The following is a 16,924-nucleotide window of genomic DNA, read 5'->3' on the forward strand; positions in this document are numbered from 1 at the left end:
TTTAGTGAGTAAAGAGCTCAATCAAAATCAAGTCAATGCAATCCATGTTTCTAGTCATGTGAAACTTAAAATCATTATCGGTGTTCATCAAGATGTCCCTCAACCTCAAAGACAATCTATTCTTGTTCGAAAAGGTGTTAAGAATCCAGATAGACCTATCAACTATTTCTTAAACTTGAAAAAACTACTCACTCAAAGAAATATGATGAATAAACAAGCGTCACAACAATTTGATTATAATGCAATAGCTCAAACATAACACCCACAACAACAAGCAAGATTCAAATGTTCTTCCTACTTCTCAACCTTTTCTTCTTTCACCCTTTTATCTTTCACAACATATTGCCAAGGAGTATGATCTTGTTGAGTAGCTAGGTGCTACTCCAACTAATATCTCCCTTTGGGATTTGATTCAAACTTCACCTACATACCACAAGATGTTCCAGGAATCCTTATAGAAGGTAGTTTTTAAAAAGCTTCTTGTATACTCTTGTGATCTAGGTACAATAGCGTCTATATCTCAGGGATTATCTATTCAATACTAAGAAACCCTTTGTGGATTACGAGTTACATTTGAATTTTCAACCCAAGGATGTATACTTGAATTGGGTCTACATTACATGTGCACCATGACTCTATCTAGGTTGTTGTCATACTTGACAAAATATATTACAGTAAAGAATTTTTTTTTAAAGTAATAAATTGGGAATGATAACAATCAATAGTGAAATAATATAACAAAAAAAAAAAAAACCAAAGCATTCAACAATAACACTTAAGCTATTTTAATGAGGAAAACGTCACTGTAGTAGGATGGTCATTGCAATAATCAGAATACTATGCTACAAATATATTTAGTGCAATAATGAAATTAAGATATCAAACTAATATGCATAACTCAAGATTTGTTACCTCAAGGGGGGCCTCCTTGGGTAATACAATCTCAAATAAACAATGAGATGAAGTAAACTAGCTCAAAAAATTATATTCATATCATTAAAGTCCATACATGTTTTTGTTCAAACCTTAAATTGTACTTTGAAAAGACACAAAAAAATATTAACCTTTTTAGATTCTCCTTGTAATCATATATAGTATTCAAATAATAACTCAACCTATAACTACATGGCACTCATTTCTCTTATCTAGGAAGAGATTTATTGATAATTAAAAAAAACATAAACAACCTAGTGTCTTAATAAGATTATATCACATAACTATATCCAAGGTATAAATATCCACTTGCAATGATATAACAAAATATTAAATAACACTAATAAAGGTGGTTAGTCGAGCATTGAAGAAGTCTTCATATAAATAACATTCTCAAATAGCTCAAGCTAATCAAATCACCTGATAACTTGTTGAAAGTGAATTCTACCTATCACTGCAGGAACTCACACAGCCTTGGCTATAAGAATTGGTTCAGTCAACTTGGTTGAAATAGTGCATGACAAGGGTATGTACACCAAGATGGTAAACAAAAAAGTGGCCACTCACCTTAAAAAAATCCAAAAATGCAAGTAACACATGTGGGTTATTTGATTTTTCAAATACCCTGAACGTATTACGACTGAAAAATTCCAATCCTTAAAGTGTGTGGGGTTTAAGAATTGAAACCACGTACGTGTTAAATTTATAATAAAACCACAATTAAGATTTTAAAAGAAAGTAATGTGATTATGTTTTTTATTATAATTAAAAAAAATCAACCAACTAGGTCATTCTAACTTGCGATCGACACAATAGTGATTGAAACCCTTTCAAAAAAAGACAACAATACCTATACATATTTTTAGTTCTATCAACAAATCCACCATGCCACAACATCATAAAGGTAAGTTAAGATTTCTTTGCACATTTTTAGTTGTTTTTTATTTAAATTTTATTGGATTTTCATTTTTTTATTTTTTTATTTTTTTTTAATTTTTTAAAATTGATATCAAATGCTTAAAATAATGCCTCTTGATAACCTTGAAGAAAACCTTGATAATATCCCTTATATGGGCAACACTCTGAGTCCTCCAATAAATCCTTCTCAAAATATACAAGAGCATTTATTAGGTCGTCTGGCACAAAATAGAGTGACCATAATTTCTCAATTAGTGTCTAGACTCAAGGCCTCAAAACACCAACACCATGCATCTCGTACCATAACCTAAGAAACAACGGTGACAAGTGTAGATAAATTTTCCAAACAAATAACTAACTGGAAAACATATAGGGATTAATGTTGCAACTATTATGCACATGGCTTAACCTATGATATAGTAAAAATTAAAGAAATAAGCAAAGCAAAAATATGTGCTCTTTTCATTGATCCCTGAACCAATGAGACTCTACCTCTTAATTCAAGGAGGTTTCCTATACATTGGTGTAATCATGTGCCCATGTAAACTAATTTTTCGGATAGGTGGTGGATGATCTTTGATCGACCTCCTTGCAATAATTATGAGGTGCCTTTATATTTTTTGAGAAAACTATATTGTGAGTTCATCCTTAATTAGATGCCCAATATTTTTGATATGAGGGAGTTCCAGGGTAGACATGGAGGCTCTACCTAGATTAGACAAGGTGCTTGGCAGGTACAAAACCAACCTAATCGGATACCACTAGTTGAGAAACCTATTTTTCACATCATGGTCCCTATAGCCCTCGAGTCTATAGAGATAGAGACTCTTCAGACAACTACTGCATTGACTGACACCATCATCTAGCATGGGACACAATTATCCCAACCTCTTGGCCCAAATGATGGTGCAACAATAGATGATGGTGTGATAGTTGGACCATCTATCTCCAGTGTGCCTAGCTCTCATCAGTGTCCCACCTGTTACCATATATGCTTTGGGGTAGATACTATTGCACATGAAGATGGTTCGAGCTCCCATGGGTGTACATGTTGCGAGACTAGTTGTCAAGTTGGTGCACCATATGATGTGGTGCTCATAGATGACTTGAAGAATCAAGTCTTTGCCACTCTGATGCAGGTATGTTGAATTGAATTTATAACATTTTATTTATTAAATACTTTAAATTTTCAAATGTAAATATATTTTTAATTATAGATCAACTTAAGTTGATGCAACCATTAGGCATTTTAGGATGTAGCACGACAAGTTTTTCTAGACTACTGACCATTCCTACCACAACTTGTGCACTTGTATCTTCATCAGAGGTAAAAAAATTCTAACATGTCAAAATAGAATAAGACATTGAATTCAAATATTTTTTTTTCAAGATATATTAACTTACTAATGTATATTTATGTGGGGTTTGACAATGGACCAAATTTCATAGGTCGATGATGCCACCCTTCCGACTATTTCATTTGGCTTAGAAAGCTATATGGTATTGTTTTTTGCGAACCTCTTATACATTTTTGATTGAATAAAAATATCATTTAAATTATGATTAGTTAAATTATATGTTAATATTATATGTTGATATCTATTGTGTTACTCCTTTAGGGTATGCCACATGTGGTTGAGATGCCTCCTTTGCCAAGTCATTCTCGAGGACACCTAGTTAAAAAAAAGGTAATTGAACATAATTTTAATCAAGATATAATGGTTTCAAGAGTTGATATGAGTTATTCTAACATGATTTAGATTTTGTTCTTACACATGCATTATGATTATACACATAGGTCTAGATTGATCTAGTCTTAAATTATTTGTCTTCTACATACAGTGACAACTAGGATCATTTATAGGATTGGTAAATGTACTTAATAATACAATGGAAGAAGAGAGGAAAGAGGTATATGTTTTTTTTCTCTTGATTTTATGATATATAAACATATGTATGTGTGTGTATATATATATATATACATATATACATATATAGATACATATATACATATATATAAATGTATATAAATATATACATATATATAAATGTATATAAATATATACATATATATAAATGTATATACATATATACATATATAGATATATATACATATATAGATATATATACATATATACATATATAGATATATATACATATATATATATATACATATACATGTACATATCTATATATGTATATATATGTATGTATATATATATAGACACACACACACACACACACACACACACACACACACACACACACACACACACACATATTGTTGGATTTGTGTGAACATTGTCATTGTTGTCATTGATGTCAAACCTAGTCATCCAGATTGGTCTGGAAGTGGTAAATTGAGCAATTGAGATAGGTATAGCTTATGATGAAATGAAGTGATGAAAAATAGGTATATATGTGATGCGAAGTTATAAGGGTTGTATAACTCTCTAGAGTAATTGCTAAAGGTGATCGGAAATCTTATATCTTGATCATGTTGGTTTATGTTTAAGTTTTTGGTCAGGGTTATATCACTTGTATTCTGTGCTACGAGTTCTATATTCTGGAATAAGTGGTATTCATATTATATGGTCATTTTTTTATGATGCTTGGGAATAGTGTTTATGGATCCATTCGTATGGGTCTGACCAACACTTGTATTGGTCTAGATATGTGAAGCATGTAGAAGATTAGTGAAGGCTGACTTGGTTATCATATCTTTGATTGAGGCTATTTTTGGTAATGTGTTGGTCCGAGCAATTATATCTTTGGATAAATCACTTATGCTTGGTCGACATATCATCTTGGTGATTGTGCTTACTAGTGTGTATATATACACATATATAAATATAGAAGATATGCATGGGTGTGCAGATGTGATGTATAAGGGTAGGTGCAGCAAGATGGTGCATGCAAAAAAGTGGACACACCCCAAAAAAACTTCAAAAAACTAATAACTTGAACGAGTTATTTAAAATTTTAAATAACCCATTTGCCTTTAGGCTTGTTTTACTGAGCCTAATCGGACCTAAAATGCTTATGAGGTCTATATGGGAAGAAACGCGAACATGTTTTAGTTTTTGAAAACATGTTCTCATTTTTTGAGAATATTTTTTTTTTCCTGTGGTTGACTGGGTCATTTTCACTCGTGGCTGAATGAGAATTGTTTTGGAGGGTTTTCTAGCTGCAAATATGCGCACAGGGTTTTGGAGACAAAATCCATCCACAATGTCAAGGCAACCAACATGTATGGAATTCAATTTTTTTCATCCATTTTATCTATTTGATAAATTCTATTTGAAATTTCAATGTGAATTCATTGTTTTTTTAATTTTTTTAATTTTTAATTATAAATTTATGTAAGATTATGAAAATACTACCCCCTAACAAGACACACCTCCTAAGAACTCAGGGAAAAACCCACAGCCAGACCCTCGAGATACAAACCCTCCATCTTCTCCAATAGACCATTCACAAGCTACACAGGAGGATTTGATAAATCAATTAACACAAAACACTACCAAAATAAATTAGATTGGTGAATAGATTGAAGGCATCCAAGTATGAGCATCATGCATCCCTTTCTATAAACCTAGAATGGCTAGTAGTGTCAATGAAGTTTCCAAACAAGTTACAAAATGGGGAAGCTATAGGGATCGATGTCGTGCTTTTTATGCTAGTGGGTTGTCCTATAATGAAGTGAAAAAAAAAAAAGCAAAGCACAAATATGTGCTCTTTTTAATGACCCCAAAACCACTGAGACCTTACCTCTTAATTCAAAGAGGTTTCCTATACATTGGTGTAACCATTTGGGGATGAAAAATACTTTTTGGAATAGGTGGTGGATGGTCTTTGACCAACCACCTTGTAATAATTTTGAGGTTCCATTATGTTTTTTGAGGAAACTATAATGCAAGTTTATCCTCAATCAGAGGCCAAACTATTTTGATATAAGAGAGTTCCATGGTAGAGGTGGAGGCTTTGCCCAAGATAGAACTGGAGCCCGGAGGGTACTAAACCCCCAAAATCGCATCCCTTTACCAGCAAAACATGTGGTCCATGTCACAGTCCCAGTATCCTTGAAAGAGTCTATGAAGGTACAGACTCTTCAGGCGGCCATTGCATTGACTAATGTTATCATTTAACATGGCACACATTTATCACACCCTCTTGGCCCAAACGATGATGCAGTAGTTGAACCATCTAGCCTAGTGAGCTCATTCAACATGTGTGTCCTAGATGTTCAGGTATAAGATTTGGGATAGATATCGAGGCCAATGCAGATGGTTCCATGTCCCATCTGTGTACATGTTGCGGGGGTAGATGTCAGGATAGCACTGCAGAGGATGTGGTGTTAACTGATGATTTGATGGATATGGTGTTTGGTGGTCAGTCGCAAACACAAGTGTGTTGATTTGAATTGATAACATTTTGTTTATCAATCACTTATAAATGTAAATAAATTTTCATTTATAGATTGATTTAAATTGATACAAACAATATGCATTTCAGGATGCAGCAGCTGGTGTTAATACACCATCTCATATTCGTCCCATTGTTGTTGCAGCTACAGCTTCGACGCCTGAGGTAAATTTTTTGTAACATGTTAAAATAGAATAGTACCTTGAATTCAAAATATATTTTTATAAGATATACTAACTCTCTTTAATGTATATTAATTTTGTGTTTTATAGGCGTTGTCAGGGGATCAAATGTCCTAGATTGATAATGTCACACTTTCGGCCATTGATTTTGGCCTATAAATCTATGTGGTATCATATTTTGCACACCTCTTATTTATGTATTTTTTTGAATATGCAAGTCATTTAAATCTATTAAATTATATTTAATATTATCTACTGATATCTCTTGTGTTAATTTTGTTTCTTTTAGGGTACCCCATGTGTGTCTAGGACACCTCCTAGGCAAAAGAAATCATTGAGGACACCTAAATGTCAAAAGGTAATTGAACACATTTTTAATTGACACAATTGTTTGAAAAGATTGAAATTGTTTTAATTGGAACTTGTAGATTGATTACTCTTTTTTGTCTCTTTTATATACAACGACAGTTGGGCTTTGTAGAATTGATGAATACACTTGAGACACTAGAGGATCAAGAGAGGGAAGAGGTATGCATCTCTACTTTATTTTATTGATTTGATGATTATATGTACATGTACATGTGAACTTTATATAAATTATAATCTTATCATTTTTCATACAAGAAATAGCCATAGTTGCTTCATCAATGGTGAGCCCTCCTAGGTCAACATGAAAAGCATCTCAGACTCCACTACACTTTTGTTCTATATATTGTAGAGTTTTAGCTTTTTTGATCTATAAATGTTATTACCTTGTATTAATTGTATTTAACCTGCAATAGGCCCCTTCATGGATCCTCTAAAGTACCAATTTAAAAGACTCCTGAGACTGACAAGGCAATCAGAGAAAAGATGGTTGATCCCAGATAAACACATGTGGTAATCTACAATTCAATTGCAAAGACATTATAGTTGAATGTATAGTTATGTTGATAATTGTGAACTATTTTTTATTAAAGAATTCTAACTTGGCTTTTAAATTGTGGTTGTGCAGGCATATACAAAGTCGCTTATTCCATCAAAGAGGCTCAATTTTGATGATCCACCACAACAATAGAATTATATAGTGTTAGTTGTAGTCATCGAAGGACCAATACATCCATATATTCTACATTTTAATTGTATATTGATATGGACATGGCATATGCCACATTTTTGTAAAACTTTTATTGACTTGGCATATATGCCATTTTTTGTATACATACACAATTATTATGCATTTTGATACATATAAATGCTGATATTCGATCCAATTTGTTCACTATGTGCATGTCTTTGTACTTTGAAAGTTAAATATTTACAATTGAAATGTGATCCAATTATAACATATTGTGGATTTATCAAATTAGAATCCAATAAAATTTATTAATTTTTACAATAGTCTCTATATTGTGGTATGAGTCATGATCATAACATGGAATTTGTTTAACAATTTTATAAGTGATGTGCGTCCAAATCTTGTAAGATGTATACCGTATTTGCGTATATTTACACGATGAAGACACATAAGTCATGAGGCACATAAAGACATATGTTGAAAACATATCAGACATGAAGCAATCACATGAATACATAAAACATATGGCTAAGTGCAAGAACATGAGTCCCACTTAGGGGGAAGTCTGTGCATTGGGAAATGTGTTGCCAGGAACGGGGGCTCGTTTGTTTTAAAATGGGGACTCATTTAGCTTTGGTGCCCAAGGCAAAATGAAATGGGGACCTGAGGCGAAAAATAATGGGGCCCCGTTCCTTTTCAAAACAGGGGGCTTGTTGTGTAAAGGAAACAGGCCCCTGTTTTCAAAAACACTTTTCCCCCTTTTTTTGCCCTATTTTCCTTATTATTTCTAAACAGTTGCAGTGAAGAGGTAAGAATAAGAATGGGCCCTTGTGTTGTGGACACATTTTCGACCTCCCACCGCTATCCCAAGTATGCAATCAATCACCCACTTGACATTTTTTATTTTCTTGTATTTTTAATTTTGTTTTTTGTATTATTTAATTTTTTTTTACAAATTAGGGTTTACATGAATTAGCTTTTATATTTGTGAGTTATTAATTTAGTGCCCAAATAGTTAACAAATCAAAACCAAACCAAATAGTTAACAAATCAAAACCAAAACCAAATAGTTAATTTAGACATATTAAAATGCATGGAATCCTTATGCCCAAATAGTTAACAAATCAAAACCAAATAGTGTAATCATAGGCTATGGAAGAAAAATCAACACCCTTAGAGGAGCTACCTTGTTAGAGGAATATTATTATCCATGTTTAGGAAGGATCATTGAATGTATTTAGATCATCATTTTTTTTTAGAGGAGGGTCTTCCATATTAACATCACTACTATCTATAATCTTCTTGGATAAGATATTATTTACATACATGTCCTTGATGTAAATATTAAAACATAGTTTGCTAATGTGAATACACCATGTGATGGGGGGACCATGATGTATTATTATCCTATTATGGAAGATTAAATTATAACATAGTTAATTAATCCAAAAATAAGTCAATAAAGCATTAATTGGGGGAGTGCATTTTAAGGTTTAAATGTATCCATATGGACAAGATAATGTTGTAAGATACAATGATGTAAAATTTGAAAACATAATAATTAGTGTGTAACTTCTCGATTATAGATTAGGTTGTCTTGATTGGCCCTAGTAAGTGTTGAATTATCTATTATAGGTAGTCATTCAAATAGATAAGCATAAGGAAGGTAGTTATTCCTTATTAACTAACCCTTATACCAATCAAAGAAGTGATATAGAATACATAGGGAGCACCCTTAAGCCTCATTAGAGTTATATTTCCTTTTGTACAATGCAATATATAAGATTGAAATATCAATTTACTTCAGTATTTTCATATCTTTTTCTTCCTCCAAATCACATTCCTTGTGGTAAAATAATTTTATTGCCTTTTTATTTACTCATCTCTGTAGACATATACTACAAAAATAATAGAGGTTTTTTTTACATTTTAACATGATGTATATTTATAGTTTGTGTAGATTTGAATAAATGAAAAAAAAAAGTTGATGCATTTTACAAGATATGAATCTATTATTGAATTTATAATAGAAATAAAGATTCAATGAATTGTTTTTATTAAGTTTAGTGCTCAATTTTTTTATTTAAAGATTCAATAAATATGTTTGTATGTTTTAATTCAATTAGTATATTATATTTCATGTTGAGTTCAATAACTATATGTATGTTTTTACTTATAAATGATTTTTTTTAATCTAATTAGATTCTTGTTTGACATAGAGCTGTATATAATTCATGTATATATTTATATATATGCAAGTGTTGTCTTTTATCATGGACGTGTTTGACATAGATGAATTGTTAGGTGAAAATCCCCCACCTCAATCCCCTCCACCTCCACCTCCACCTCCACCTTCACCTCCAACCCCTAGATCAGACGAGGCTCATTTAAGAGAAAGTAAATGAAAACCTTCAAATTATAGAACAAAATATTGCCACAATCCAAAATGAGCCTATCACCCCCCCACCCCCCATCTTCTAGACTTTGCAAAATCAATGCAAGTTGTTGTTGACTCCGTTCGATTTGTTGATTCACAATTAGATCAATTACATAGACGGAGAGAGTAGTTGCGTGAATTTATGCTACTGGATTAACTTATAAGCAAATAAATGATTTGAAAATTATCAAAGCTCATTTATGCCCATATTTTAGTAACCCTAAAACAAAAGAACAAATGCAACCTAACCAAAAAAGAATTTCAATTAGGTGGTGTGATCTTCCGGAGATGAGTAGACAGTTCTGGGATAGGTGGTGGATGGTTTTTTATCATCCACCACATCGCAATTATGAGGTCCCTTTCTATTTTTTGAAAAAATTATACTGTGAGTTTATATTGGGTGAAAAAATCCAATTATTTAGGCATTAACTCATTCCAGGGTGTTGGTGGTGGCATGCCACAACATAGATTAGGGGCACATACTATTACACCCATACCCAATCCACCCATGGTTCCTCGTATTACTCCAGTTATTCCTATATATGTGCATCATACATCATTGATTTCCACATTAGATGCTTTGAGATCCCTCTCGAGTATCCTCAGTGAGAAAGCTTCCCACATGGCATCTGCTCCACGAACGATGCCACAACCTTGTACAAGTTGTCATCAGATGTGTGTAGGTCCTACTCTATATCATGGATCCACTTCAGCTGCACCTGATGATGCATCAGATGACCATATCACATCATATGTGGATTTTCTTTGCTCGGATGATCATCTCGAACAGGTATACATATACATATGCATATATATACATACATATATATGTATATATATGTATATATACATACATATACATATATATACATATACATATACATACATACATATATAGATATATATACATACATATACATACATATACATATGCATATACATACATACATATATATATATGTATATATGTGTGTGTGTGTGTGTGTGTGTGGGCATTATAACAGACAAGGGAGATTGTTGGCATTTCAATAAGGATATTGAGAAGGTTGTTGATGATTATGGATATAACTGATCAAGGATGTTTACTGTCTTAATATTATTATTTTGTCATTGATGTCAAGAAATTGATTTTCTAATTTAGTATGATGTTTCCATATCTTAAGAAGTATGATTTGATGAGTTTAAAGATGTCGGTAAAAGACACTGAAAGAATGTGATGAATAAGGGGAGGAATAAGTTATTCAATGGGCAACTATTACCGAGTTAGACAATGATGAGATCATGACGTTTAGATTGTTTTGATATACTACATATGTTATTGACTGTAAGGTTAATACTATACTATGTTACCGAGCAAAGAACCTAGTCGGTAAACCCTAAGGTTTTCGCTATCGGTTAATGAAGGCGGTATGTCTACCGAGTGAAGTTTAGTATTTACCGAGTTGCAACCGAGTAATAACAGAATGCATTGAATGAATAAAAGCATTATTTAATGAAGGGAGCTGATGAGATGGTTATGATTAAATGATTGGTATGCCGTGAATGAAGTTTGTTAAAGAATCTATGGCAAAGAAAAATCGACAGGAAGATCTACAGCTCATATTGAACCACAATACCCCAGCACAAGTTCCAAGAAATGTATGCAAGTTCCGAGGCGGGGTAAAACATTTTCAGATCGAAGGATACATTGAACCTGGTCAAGTTTGAAGATCTGATGGCTATGATTGATCATGGGATATTTGATCAAGGAGATTAAGCGGTTGGCAAATTGTTTATAAATAAGGAACTGTTGATAAACAATGTATGCGAGCAAGTGTATGCACATGGATGCTACATAGTGATTATCGAGCACAGAAGGTTGAAGACCTGTTTGAATAATAGAGTATAGAGCCCAGTAGATGGACAAGATTAGTTCTATGTCTAGATTGTCCTGAGCAAATAAGAATCTACTTTAGCATTTTTAGATGTGAAGTTGCAGATAGATTTTTATTACTGTTATTTTGTAAAGTGACAGAAAATCTCTTAACCGAGTGGACTTAACAGTCTTATTTGTAAAACCCTCTAGCAAGGTGACATGCTGATTGAGTGTTTGAAATCCTTTAACAAAGTCACTTCTAACAAGGTGAAGATCCTAACAAATCTGAGGGAAATCCCTTAACCGGGTCACATTTAGCAATGTGTTTGTAATCTTTAACAGGATTTTCTTTTAACCGAGCATACTCTAGAAGAGTATATTTCTTAGTGGGTCCGAAATACCATAGTGGTTTTTCCCTATTTGGGTTTCTACGTTAAATCTAGTGTTATGAGTGTTATGATGTTTATATGCTTTTGAGTTTGCATGTTTAGCAGTTTTGGTTATATTGTTGAAGTATATGTTACCGAGGTTGAATCTGTTGTTTTTATGGAAGATTAAGTTTGTATGATTCACCCCCCCTCTCATCTTATTAGCTTGGCATTTGTACTTAACATTAAGTATCAAAACTATCAATTGGTATTAGAGCTTTGGACTCCAAAAGAAAAGTTTAAAGGTACTTGAGGCAAAGATCCAAAGATGTATAAGAGAGATGCACCGAAGCTGAACAAGTCAAGTTTCTCTACATGGCAGAAAAGGATGAAGTTGCACCTATTAGGAGTTGGAGAATATGATCTATATTATTTGGAGAATGATTTCATTACACCGAGCACCTATCCATTGACAATAGAAGAGATAAAAGGAAAGCAAGAACATATTCAAGCAATGATTGAAATAACATCTGCATTGACCAACTCAGAGTTTAATGATCTAGAAGGCTGCAATGATGCAAAGGCAATGTGGGACAAGCTCATATCTGTGTATGGTAGAGATGAACATGTTCAAAGAGAAAAAGTGGATAGTCTAAGAGGACAACTTGAATATATGAGGATGAATGAAGGTGAGAACATAACCCAGTACAGTACAAGACTAAAGGAGATTGTCAATCAAATCAAAGGAGTAGGTGGAACTATTGAAGAAAAGGATATAACAAGTAAGATGTTAAGAACCCTTCTACCATCTTATGCAACCTGAGTCTCTACATGCAATGAATTGAGGTCTATACCCAATATGCCAGTTTCTTTAGATGCTACTATTGGTAAGCTACATGCATTTGAGTTAAGTAATTTTGATAACAGTGGGTCATCGGTAAATAAAGTTGAGTCTGCATTTAGTTCTTTTCATATTGGTGAATCTGATGATTACAATGATAGAATGAGTAATTACACCGAAGGGGATCATAGTGGAGCAAGTGAAAGATTTCTCAAGAACATGGAAAAAGTGCATAAACTATATGAGGAAATTAAAAAGCAAGAAGAGTTTGAAGCACTATTAGCCAGAAGGTTACCGAGAGGCAAAGGTAAGTATAAAGGAAAACTACCTTTGAAATGTTTCAATTGTGATAAGGTAGGACATATGGCTTCTAACTGTCCTGACAAAGATTCTACTGAAAAGAGATTACCGAGATGACAGACAAAAAGATAATCATTACAGAGGACACCGAGACTTCAGAAGAAGAGATAGAAAGTCATGCCTAATAGCTGATGAGGAATCCAAAGATGATAAATCAGATGAAACTAATACAGAAGAAGTAGTTTAGGTGGCTATCAAAGATGGATCGGATGAAGAAAGGTATGAAGAAAAAGCCCTAATATCTCACATAAATACTAATGATTCTTGGATCATAGATAGTGGATGCTCACATCACATGACAGGTGATAAACACAAATTTGTTATATTAGAAGATTATGATGGAGGCTATGTAAGATTTGGTAATGATGCACCATGTCCAGTAAGAGGTAAAGGATCTATAACACTTCTTGACAATGCAAGATGCAATGATGTTTATTGGGTTGAAGGTTTGAAATACAATTTGTTGAGTGTAGCATAGCTAAACAATACAGGTTACCGAATAGAATTTCAGAAAGGAATTGTCAAAGTTCATGACAAGCATGGAAAGTTAGCTGCCACCGGTACACAAACAAAAGGTAACACATTTCACCTAGACTCAACTTGGAACAAGTGTCTGTATGCAAAGATAGATGATACCTAGTTATGACATAAAAGGTTTTGTCATGTAAATTTTGATAATCTGATCAAAATAAGCAAGAAGCACCGAGTAAGAGGTCTACCAAGTCTTGAAAAACCTAAGAATGCTATGTGCCGAGGATTCCAGATGGGCAAAATGACAAGATCAAGCTTTACAAGTAAGTCCTACACTTCTAAGGGAATTTTAGATCTTGTGCACACTGATCTTTGTGGTCCTATGAAGGTTCAAAGTTGTTATGGTGATAAATATTTCATATTATTTGTGGATGATTACTCAAGGATGATGTCAGTTATGTTTTTAAAAGAAAAATCATAAGCTTTTCAAATGTTTAAATGGTACAAGGCAAGAGTTGAAAATGAAACAGGAAGACAACTAAAATGTCTTAGATCAAACAGAGGAGGATAGTTCACATCTGATGAGTTCAACTTATTCTGCAATGATCATGGTATAAAAAGACAAGTCTCTGCACCAAGAACTCCACAGCAAAATGAGATAGCTAAGAGAAGAAACAGATCTATTTATGGATTGTGCCAGAACCCTGATGATTGAAAAGAAAGTGCCACAAACATTTTGGAGAGAAGCAATAAGCACAACAGTTTACACCCTGAACCAAGTACAACTGAAGAAAGGTACTTTGAAGACACCATATGAGATCTGGTATGACAAGAAACATAATGTAAGTTACTTCAAAATCTTTGGAAGTAGATGCTATGTACACAAAGATGATAGAAATGGCAAGTTTGATTAGAAAAGTGAAGAAGGAACATTTCTTGGTTATTCTTCTAGAAGTAAAGCATTTAAATGTCTAATCAAATCATCTAACAAAATAGTAGAAAGTGCAAATGTGAAAATTGATGAATTTGCAGAAAGAAATGATGAAGGAAACTCCAAAGAACCAGAAGATTATGATGAATTTGTCTATGTTCAACCGACAAGTCTTACCGAGAGAACTATTGAAGAGAATGAAGAGAATATCCAATTACCGAGTGATGAAGAAGATCATACAGAACCTACCGAGCCTGCATTAGCCAAGTCTGTCAGAAGACATCACACATCAAGTCAGATTATAGGAGATAAGGATGATCCAGTGATGACAAGGAACAAACTGAGATAGAACACATGTCTGATATCTGAATTTGAACCGAGGATAGTGAAAGAGGCATTTAAAAGTGAAGATTGGATAAATGCTATGACAGAAGAGATTGATCAAATCAAGAAGAATGACACATGAACACTGGTCCCAAGATTGAAGGACAAAAATGTAATCGGTATAAAGTGGATTTTCAGAAACAAGCTGAATGAAAAAGGTGAGGTCATTCGAAATAAAGCAAGACTAGTTTACAAAGGTTATGCCCAAGAAGAAGGAATTGATTATGGTGAGACTTTTGCACCTATGGCAAGACTTGAAGGAGTAAGAACATTATTGGCATATGCTACTTACAAGAATTTCAAGGTATATCAAATGGATGTCAAATCTGCATTTCTGAATGGTATATTAGAAGAATAGGTTTTTATTGAACAGCCTGAAGGATTTGTTGAAAACAAGAATAAAGATCAAGTATGTAAATTGAACAAAGCTTTATATGGTCTGAAACAAGCACCTAGAGCATGGTATGAAAGATTACACTCTTATTTAATCAAGATTGGTTTTATAAGAACAAGTGAAACCAGTAATATGTACATGAAGAATATTGAAGATGGAATACTGATCTCAGCTATATTTGTTGATGATATTATCTTTTGTGGAAATGACTCTCTATGCAAGAACTTTGGAAATGAAATGAGAAAAGAATTTGAGATGTCATTAATCGGTGAGATAAAGTATTTTATAGGTTTACAAATACTGCAAATGAAAGATGAGATTTTCATTACTCAATCCAAGTACATAAAGGAAATCTTGAAGAAATTTGAAATGGAGGACTCAAAACCAGTAAGTACTCCTATGACTACCAACTGTAAACTATCAAAGAATGATGAATTTGCATCTGTTGATGAGACACTTTACCGATCCATGATTGGAAAGCTACAATATGTTGTATATAGCACATGTAGTAGGTATAGTTGCAAGATTCTCTACAGATCCCAAGGAAACACACATGACAACAATCAAGAGAATTTTCAGATACTTGAAAGGCACTGAAGATTATGGCTTAGTATATCAGAAAGGAAATGTTTTTGATTTAAAAGTTTACACTGATGCTGATTGGGCAGGCAACATTGATGACAGAAAAAGCATAAATGGAGGAGCTTTCTTTTTAGGAGAAAGACTAGTGAGTTGGCTTAGCAAGAAACAAGGATGTGTTTCATAGTCAACAACAGAAGCTGAATATGTTGCTGCAGCATTGAATTGTACCAACATAGCATGGATCAAACAACTATTGGAAGGTATAAATGAGAAAGTTACCGAGCTAGTAACTATATTTTGTGACAATACTAGTGCCATTAACATTTCAAAGAATCTTGTTATGCACTCTAAGACAAAGCACATCTCTATCAAATATCATTATCTTAGAGAAGAAGCTCAAGAGAAGAAAGTGGTGTTGGAGTATGTTAGCACAAAGGAACAAATAGCAGATATCTTCACCAAGCCACTACTAAGGGACACTTTTGAGTATCTCAGAAGTAAGTTAGGGGTCCTACCCCTATCTTCCATTCACTGACCGAGTTCGGTGAATGCATCAATTCGATGACTCTACAGAATATCTTTTAGGAGTTGATGTTGATTTACACACTTTAGGATGTTTTCTAAAGGTGTGTAGGAAACAAATACAGGGAACAGGAATTGAAGACAAAATGCTCTGACCGAGATTAAGTTAACACATAATAGCAGGAAATCACTTCATATAGGAAGAAATTATGTTTTAGTTCTTTACTTTTTGGCATTGTTGTCAAATGGGGAGAAGACTGATGA

Source organism: Cryptomeria japonica, chromosome 3 (assembly GCF_030272615.1).
Source record: "Cryptomeria japonica chromosome 3, Sugi_1.0, whole genome shotgun sequence".
Classification (NCBI taxonomy): Eukaryota; Viridiplantae; Streptophyta; class Pinopsida; order Cupressales; family Cupressaceae; genus Cryptomeria; species Cryptomeria japonica.